The sequence below is a fragment of the Arvicola amphibius genome, chromosome 15, assembly GCF_903992535.2.
Source record: "Arvicola amphibius chromosome 15, mArvAmp1.2, whole genome shotgun sequence".
In the NCBI taxonomy this organism is placed as follows: domain Eukaryota; kingdom Metazoa; phylum Chordata; class Mammalia; order Rodentia; family Cricetidae; genus Arvicola; species Arvicola amphibius.
In genome coordinates this window covers 5,089,428-5,096,699 of record NC_052061.1, presented here as the reverse complement: position 1 = coordinate 5,096,699, position 7,272 = coordinate 5,089,428, and the positions used below count along the sequence as shown (strand labels likewise).

The following is a 7,272-nucleotide window of genomic DNA, read 5'->3' as shown; positions in this document are numbered from 1 at the left end:
TTCCACAAAGTCAGTTCATGCATTAGGGTTAGATCCTGGTCCCACCGCCAGTGGCCCCACATACTGCCCAAACCACACCTTTGTCACCTGCATTCAGGAGGTCTAGTTCAGTCCTGTGCAGGTTACCCATGGGATAACTGTCTTAAGTAGGGTTTCTATTGCTGTGATGAACGCCATGGTCAAAGCAACTTGGAAAAGGTTTATTTGGCTTATGTGTCTTACATCACTGCTCATGCTTGAAGGAATTCAGGACAGGAACTCAAACGGTGCAGGAACCTGAAGACAGGAGCTGATGCAGAGGCTGTGGAGGGGTGCTGCTTACTGGCTTTCTCTCTCTGGCTTGCTTATCCTGATTTCTTATAGAACCCAGCAACAAGCCCAGGGATAGAAGCACCCACAGTAGGCTGGACCCCCTCCCCCATCAATCACTAAGAAAATGCCCTACAGGCTTTCCTATAGCCGGATCCTATGAAGTCATTTTCTCAATCCAGGGTCCCTCATCTCAGATGACTATAGTTTGTATTGAGTTGACATAAAATTGGTCAGCACGACGATCAAAAAAGACCTGTTTCTTGAAATCAGTGAGACTTGAAGAGGCCTGAGTAGGAGGAGACCTTGGAAGGATTTAATGAGGAGCTTAGTCTGTGCAAGGGCCTGATGGCAGTTGGAGAAATTGAAAGCAGGTCCCCAGGGAGACTGGAACAGAGCACATGGGTAAGACTGGCCCTGTGGGTAGGGCCCAGATCATAGAGGCTGTGTAGCTGACTCTGCTAGCCTGTGTCTGCCGTGACAACTTCCCACAAGCTCAACATCTTAAAGCAACAAAAGTTCCTTCTTAGTTATGGAGGCTAGCTACACAAAGACAGTGTCCTAGAGCCGCAGTCGGGGTGGCCCGGGCCAGGCAGCCTCTGGGGTTTCTACCTTGTTTTCCTTCTTTGTTTTGAGACAGGGTTATTGCTCTGGAGCCCAGACTGACTTCATGCTTTTGACATCCCTCCTACCTCAGGTCCCCACATGCTGGGATTACAGATGAGCCATCAGTGGGATTCTGGTACCCTACCTAGTTCTCTCTCTCTCTCTCTCTCTCTCTCTCTCTCTCCCTCTCTCTGTGTGTGTGTGTGTGTGTGTGTGTGTGTTTTAGAAGAATATAATCATGAGCCATCAAATCATATGGACCTTAATTATTTATTCACCAGTCACTTAACCATTTGCAAAGATCCATTTTCTTTTGTCTTTTCTCTTCTCCCCTTTCCTCTCCTCTCTTCTTTTCTCTTCTTTAAGACAAAGTCTCCTGTAGCCCAAGCCAGACCTGAGCTTGATATGTGGTCAAGGACGGATTTCTGGCCTGCTTCTACCTCCCAAGTGCTGGGATTCTACATTCCAATTTATGCTGTGCTGAGGATAGCACCAGGGCCTTGAACATGCTAAACAAATATTCTAATGCCCAACACACTACACCAGTGACCCTTTAATTTCTTGAAAATTTGTTTGGAACAGTGGTCCTCAATCTTCCTAATCTTCCTTTAATACGGCGCCTCATGTTGTGGTGACCACCCAGCCATAACATTTGTTGCAACTTCATAGCTGTAATTTTGCCACTGTTATGAATTTATAATGCAAACATCTGGCATGCAGGATATCTGATGTGCGACCTCTGAAGGGGTCGCGACCCACAGGCTGAGGTTCTAGTTTTTGGTTCCAGTTTGGAGGTTCTAGTAGCAGGGTGCAGCTGCACAGAGACCCACAGGGGAGGGCAGTCCTTAGGGAACGGTTGTTCTCTTCCACTGAGTGTGCAGCGGCGGGGGGGGGGGGCATACATGGAGCCCTGAGGGAAGAAGAGGGCACCTGCCCAGCCAGCCACATCAGCTGAGTCTATCCTGGAGACCATTGGCAAACCACATTTTCTCTTTCTTTCTTTCTTTCTTTCTTTCTTTCTTTCTTTCTTTCTTTCTTTCTTTCTTTCTTTCTTTCTTTCTTTGTGTTTCTCAAGACAGAGTTCCTCTGTATGGCCTTGGCACACTTTATTCCGTTTGATTTTTTTGAGTAAAGAGTGTCTTGTAAGATTTCCCAGGTTGGCCTCAAATGTGCAGCAGATTAAATCTCTTCTCTGTATTTCTGGGAGCGCTACCACACCTGGGGGTTTCTTTCTTCTTCCCTTCCTTTCCTTCCCAGACACTAAAGTCCAGCTAGCTTTGAACTCACAATGTAGTTGAGCCCTATCCTTTTTTTTCTTTTCTTTTTCTTTCTTTCTTTTTTTTTTTTTCTTTTTGGATTTTTGAGTTAGGGTTTCTCTGAAGCTTTGGAGCCTGTCCTGGCCTCGAACTCACAGAGATCCCCCTGCCTCTGCGAATGCTGGGATTAAAGGTGTGTGCCACCACTGCTTGATTCTAAACTGGTGTGGTGGTGTGAGCCTGTAATCTCCACCTGGGGTCAGCAGTTCAAGGTCCTTCTCACTTGCCTAGTGAGACCCTGTCTCAAAAAGACAAGACAGGAGGGTTTTAACATCTTGGGACTTTGATAGAATGTGTAGGTAATGTGGTAATGTTGGCTTAACCCTTTATCCACTCAACCCTTCTCCCCAGTGCACTGGGACCCTTGGGTGCACTCATGCACACACACACACACACACACACACACACACACACACACACACACCATCTAAAACAGCTACTTTGCAAATGAAAAGTGCATTTCAGTACTGCAAGACTGGAACCCAGAGACCAGTCCAGGCTCAGAACAAAGCTGGACTGCGCCCTTAATTTTATTATGACACAGAGAACAATAAGGGACTTGTTCATGAAGCAGATTCTAAAACAGTAGTGTGTTTTTGTTTTGCCTTTGGTTTTGCATTCTGTCGTTTTGGTTAATCCCACTTTCATTCCTTTCAAATGGCATTGTGGAGCAGGCTGGGCCAACTGCAGCCACCTCCATCAGAAGACGTGGGAGGGGACCTGAGCAAGGCTGGAACCAGCTGCCCACCCAGGGCCACACTGATGCAGTGACATTCTGGATTGTTGGAATACATAGCAGGACAGACAGACAGCTGGGGGTGGGAGTCAGCTCGACCCCTTTCTAGGGGCGGCCAGCCACTTGCTCCCTGTGCAGAACTGAACAGGGTTCTATTCTGGCAAAACTCTGGGCCTGCTAGGGTGGGAGAGACACTGGGATTCTTCACAGAGCAGTTGGACCTCAGTCCAGGGGCCAGGCCAAATCCTGGAAGGCCTGGATTCCCATCTACATGATAGACCAAGGCAGGGGAGCAACCTAAGTGCCAGGCCAGCCTGGCTATATAGAAAGACATTGTCTCAAAAAAAAAAAAAAGCAGGGTGTTAGTGGTGCACTCAGGAGGCAGAGACAGGAGGATCTCTGTGAGTTCGAGGCCAGCCTGGTCTACAGAGTGAGTTCCAGAACAGGCTCCAAAGCGACAGAGAAACCCTGTCTTGAAAAACCTAAATAAGCCGGGCGGTGGTGGCGCACGCCTTTAATCCCAGCACTCGGGAGGCAGAGGCAAGCGGATCTCTGTGAGTTTGAGGCCAGCCTCGTCTACAAGAGCTAGTTCTAGGACAGGCTCCAAAGCCACAGAGAAACCCTGTCTCGAAAAACCAAAAAAAAAAAAAAAAAAAAAAAAACCAAATAAATAAATACATACATAAATACATAAATAAAGTCAACAGGCCCAGGAACAGTGGCCCATGCCTTTGATTCCAGCGGTCAGATGGCAGAGGCAGGGTGAGCCTGAGGTCAACCTGGTCTCCATAGTGAGTTAGAGGTCAGTCACTGCTACCTAGAGAGATTACAACAACAAAATCTGTTAATTAAAATAGAAAAACTATTTTTAAAAAAATCAGCAAGGGCTGGGAATATGACTCAGTGGGTAAGTTTGTGCAAGTGTGAGGAGCGAGATTCGCATCCAGATAAAAAGCTGGCCACAGCCGTGCGGGGACTGTGGCTTCAGCTCTTGTGGTTGCAGACAGGCAGATCCCTAGAGCTCTGGCCCAGCTCAGAAACTGGCTTCGGGTTCAGCGAGAGATCTGGTCTTAAAGCAACAAGGCAGAGAGCAGTAGTAAAGGAAACCGACGTCCTCCTCTGGGCTCCCCGCATGGCCCATGGTGGGGTCACCTGCACCGTCCAGTGTCTGTACTATAACAAGAAACTAAGCCAGGCGGTGGTTGCACAGGTCTTTAATCCCAGTACTTGGGGGGCAGAGGCAGGCGGATCTCTGTGAGTTCGAGGTCAACCTGGTCTACAAGAGCTAGTTCCAGGACGGGTTCCAAAACTACAGAGAGACCCTGTCTCGAAAAACAAAACAAAACAAAACAAAAGAAAGAACAAGAAACTAATAGCGTTGAGAGACCCTGCAAGAAAAAAAAAATACACAAAGCAGGTCACCGAAGGTCGATCGCGTGCCACAGCACGTGTCTGGAGGTCAGAGAACAGCCTCGGGTGTTTGGTCTCGCCTTTCACCTTAAGGTTCTGAGACTGCTGAATGTTCCAGGCTAGCTGGCCCCAAAGCTACTTACTAGGCATTCTCCTGCCTCTCCTCCCCTCTCACTGCGGGGACGCTGGGATTGCCGACACAGGCTTCTGTGTTCAGCTTTACGTCCACTCTGGCTATTAAACCTCAGCTCCCCACACTTGCACATCAAATATTTTTTACCCACTGAGCTGAGTCCCCAGCACCTCCACAGTGAAATTTGGAGAGGAGAGGCGCTACACTCTCTTTGACCTCCTGCCCTAGCTAGTCCTTTTCTGGTCCTACCACAGGCTGACACTGACTTCCAGCCAGGCTGGTTAACCTTAAACTCACTAGTAACTGAGGATGGCCTTGAATTCGGGATCCTCCTTTCTTTACCTCTCAACGTCTAGGATTATGGGTATGTGTCATATCACATCTGCCTTATGGCTTGACATTTTTTTTTTTCGAGACAGGGTTTCTCTGTGTAGCGTTGGAGCCTGTCCTGGAACTCACTCTGTAGACCAGGCTGGCCTCGAATGAGTGCTGGGATTAAAGGCCTGAGTCCCCCAACCCCAGGGTTTGACATTTTAAATTGAGAAACAATTCTAGTTACTTTTTTGAGAGACAAGGTTTCCTCATGTAGCCCAGGCTGGCCTAGAAATTTCAATCCTCCTGCTTCAGTATCCCAAGTGCTAAGATGACATATACACCATTACACCTTGAATGTATTGAACTTAAACATCCATTTACAAACAAAAAATAGAAAAAACAATAATGTACTTACAGGAGAAGGGTGTAGCTAAGTTGGTAGAATGTTTGCCTGCAGCCCTGGTGCCGTGAGTCTTCAATTACCTGAGGGAATTAGACATTCAGTTTCAAGGTCATCGTCGGCTACAGTTCAATTTTGAGGTCATCACATACAAAGCCTACAACACCACAACCCAAATCAAAAACCAAAAGGCAAAAATTCACAAACACCAGAGCTGGAAGGGTAGGAGCTCTTGTTCACTGGTGGAGGAAATAGCAAGGAGGTGAGGCTGGCGGTCTTTCCTTGAAAAAAATTAAGACTAAACCAGGTGTATTGGCTTATATTCCTGTTTGTAGTCGTAGAGTTCAGAAGGCTGAGGCAGGAGGACAGGGAGGTAGGTTAATCCAAGCTACGTAGCAAGATCCTGGTCCAAAGACAACCAACCAACCAGTCACACAAACAAGGAAACCGTGTGGTTTTAAACTCCTGGGTTTGTAGTCATTTGTTACAACAGCAGTAAGACACCTCCACTGGGTGACTGTCCAGCCTTGTCGTGAATGCTTCTGGCACCCGGGGCCATCTGCTCGGACCAAACTCTCCTACAGACCGTCCATCCGCCTTGCGGCTCAGGCCGAGGAACAAGGGCTGAGGACACCTTCAGGTCTTTGGTCTCGGAGGGTTTCCGAGGGCAGATGACAATTCTCTGAAGTTCTCCAGTTGCACAGAAGCTCCTGCGGCTGGCCATCCTCAGCCCCGCCGCCCTCTTGAGAAGTCACCAAGCCCTGTGTCTAGAATTAAGGTACTCGTCCTTGTGTTTACGTCTAAAGTTCTTTTCTCTAGAACGTAAGAGAAACAGGTTTTCCGTGTTGTATCCAGCGAAAACAACTACGTGGCAGTTTGCGAAGAGGAGGAGCCTTGGCAACTGGGTGTGTGATCGCGTTTTGTTTATTTAGCTTTTTGGTGGTTTTTTGTTTATTTTTATTTTTGAGATGGTGTCTAATTCCATAGCCCGGGCTGCTATGGAAACTCGAGGCAACTCAGCTTTACATCACTGCGAGCTAGAACTACAGGTGAGGGCCATCGCCCTGCTACCGGTGGTTTTTAACCCAATGTGGGCCCGACTTTAGAAGTCGCACAGAGCGGAAGAAACGCTGGCTGAAGGTATCAAGCTAGTTCGTGTGGCAGCCGGGGGTGAAGGCTACAGTGTAGAAACGAACAGGAATAGAAAATGTAGGGGACAAGTTAGTGTCACCAAGTGCCAATAACTAAACTGAACAAGGAAAGGCAGCATGAGCATGTCAGGATGGCCGAGCGGTCTAAGGCGCTGCGTTCAGGTCGCAGTCTCCCCTGGAGGCGTGGGTTCGAATCCCACTTCTGACAAAAGCAGTCATTTTGCCTGTAACCCCCTCCGAAAATCGGAAGTGAAGGTGGAAACGAGATTTCCACTGACTGGAGCAGAGTGGGGGTTTATTATTATTTTTTTCCTTCTCCTGAATTAGTTTTACACTTTCAAATCAAAGAAATACGTATTAAGAAGATAGTTTTAAAAAGTATACGGTGGCATTTAGCAAAACGAAGACGAGAATATTATGAAAAGTTCATAAGTGATTGCCTACTTAATTTATGAATTAATTGTGAACAAAGGAAAAACATGAATTTGTCAGAAGTGGGATTCGAACCCACGCCTCCAGGGGAGACTGCGACCTGAACGCAGCGCCTTAGACCGCTCGGCCATCCTGACAACTGAATACTCAGTTTGCGTCAAGCCTCTTTGTAAGATTCTCAATGTGCGCATGCGTACTGAGTAGCAGTTTACGTCTGGATCTCCGTACGGGGCGGAGCAAGTGCCCTGTGCAGTGCGGCTAAATGGCCAGGCGAGGGCGCTCGCCTCCCGCTGGAAAATCCGAAAGATACCAAATCTGCTGTTGTTCTATTCTGATTGGTGCAGAAGCTGTGCCGTTCAGCTTTTTCTGCCGATCTATCAGCGCCTTGCATTTTTTGTTAGTTTAAGTAAGCCGCAACACATAGACAAACACAGAAAACACCAAAGAACGAAGAAATAAAAGAA

General features: G+C 47.6%; 2 non-coding genes across 2 annotated transcripts; one reads left to right on the top strand and one right to left on the bottom strand.

Annotated features, from left to right (window-relative positions):
- The first annotated feature begins 6,501 nt into the window (after positions 1–6,501).
- Trnal-cag lies at positions 6,502–6,584 on the top strand. The gene has a single exon. It is a non-coding gene; the product is annotated as a tRNA-Leu (tRNA).
- Positions 6,585–6,862: 278 nt separating this feature from the next.
- Positions 6,863–6,945, bottom strand: Trnal-cag. Its single transcript has one exon. It is a non-coding gene; the product is annotated as a tRNA-Leu (tRNA).
- Between the last annotated feature and the right edge of the window lie 327 nt (positions 6,946–7,272).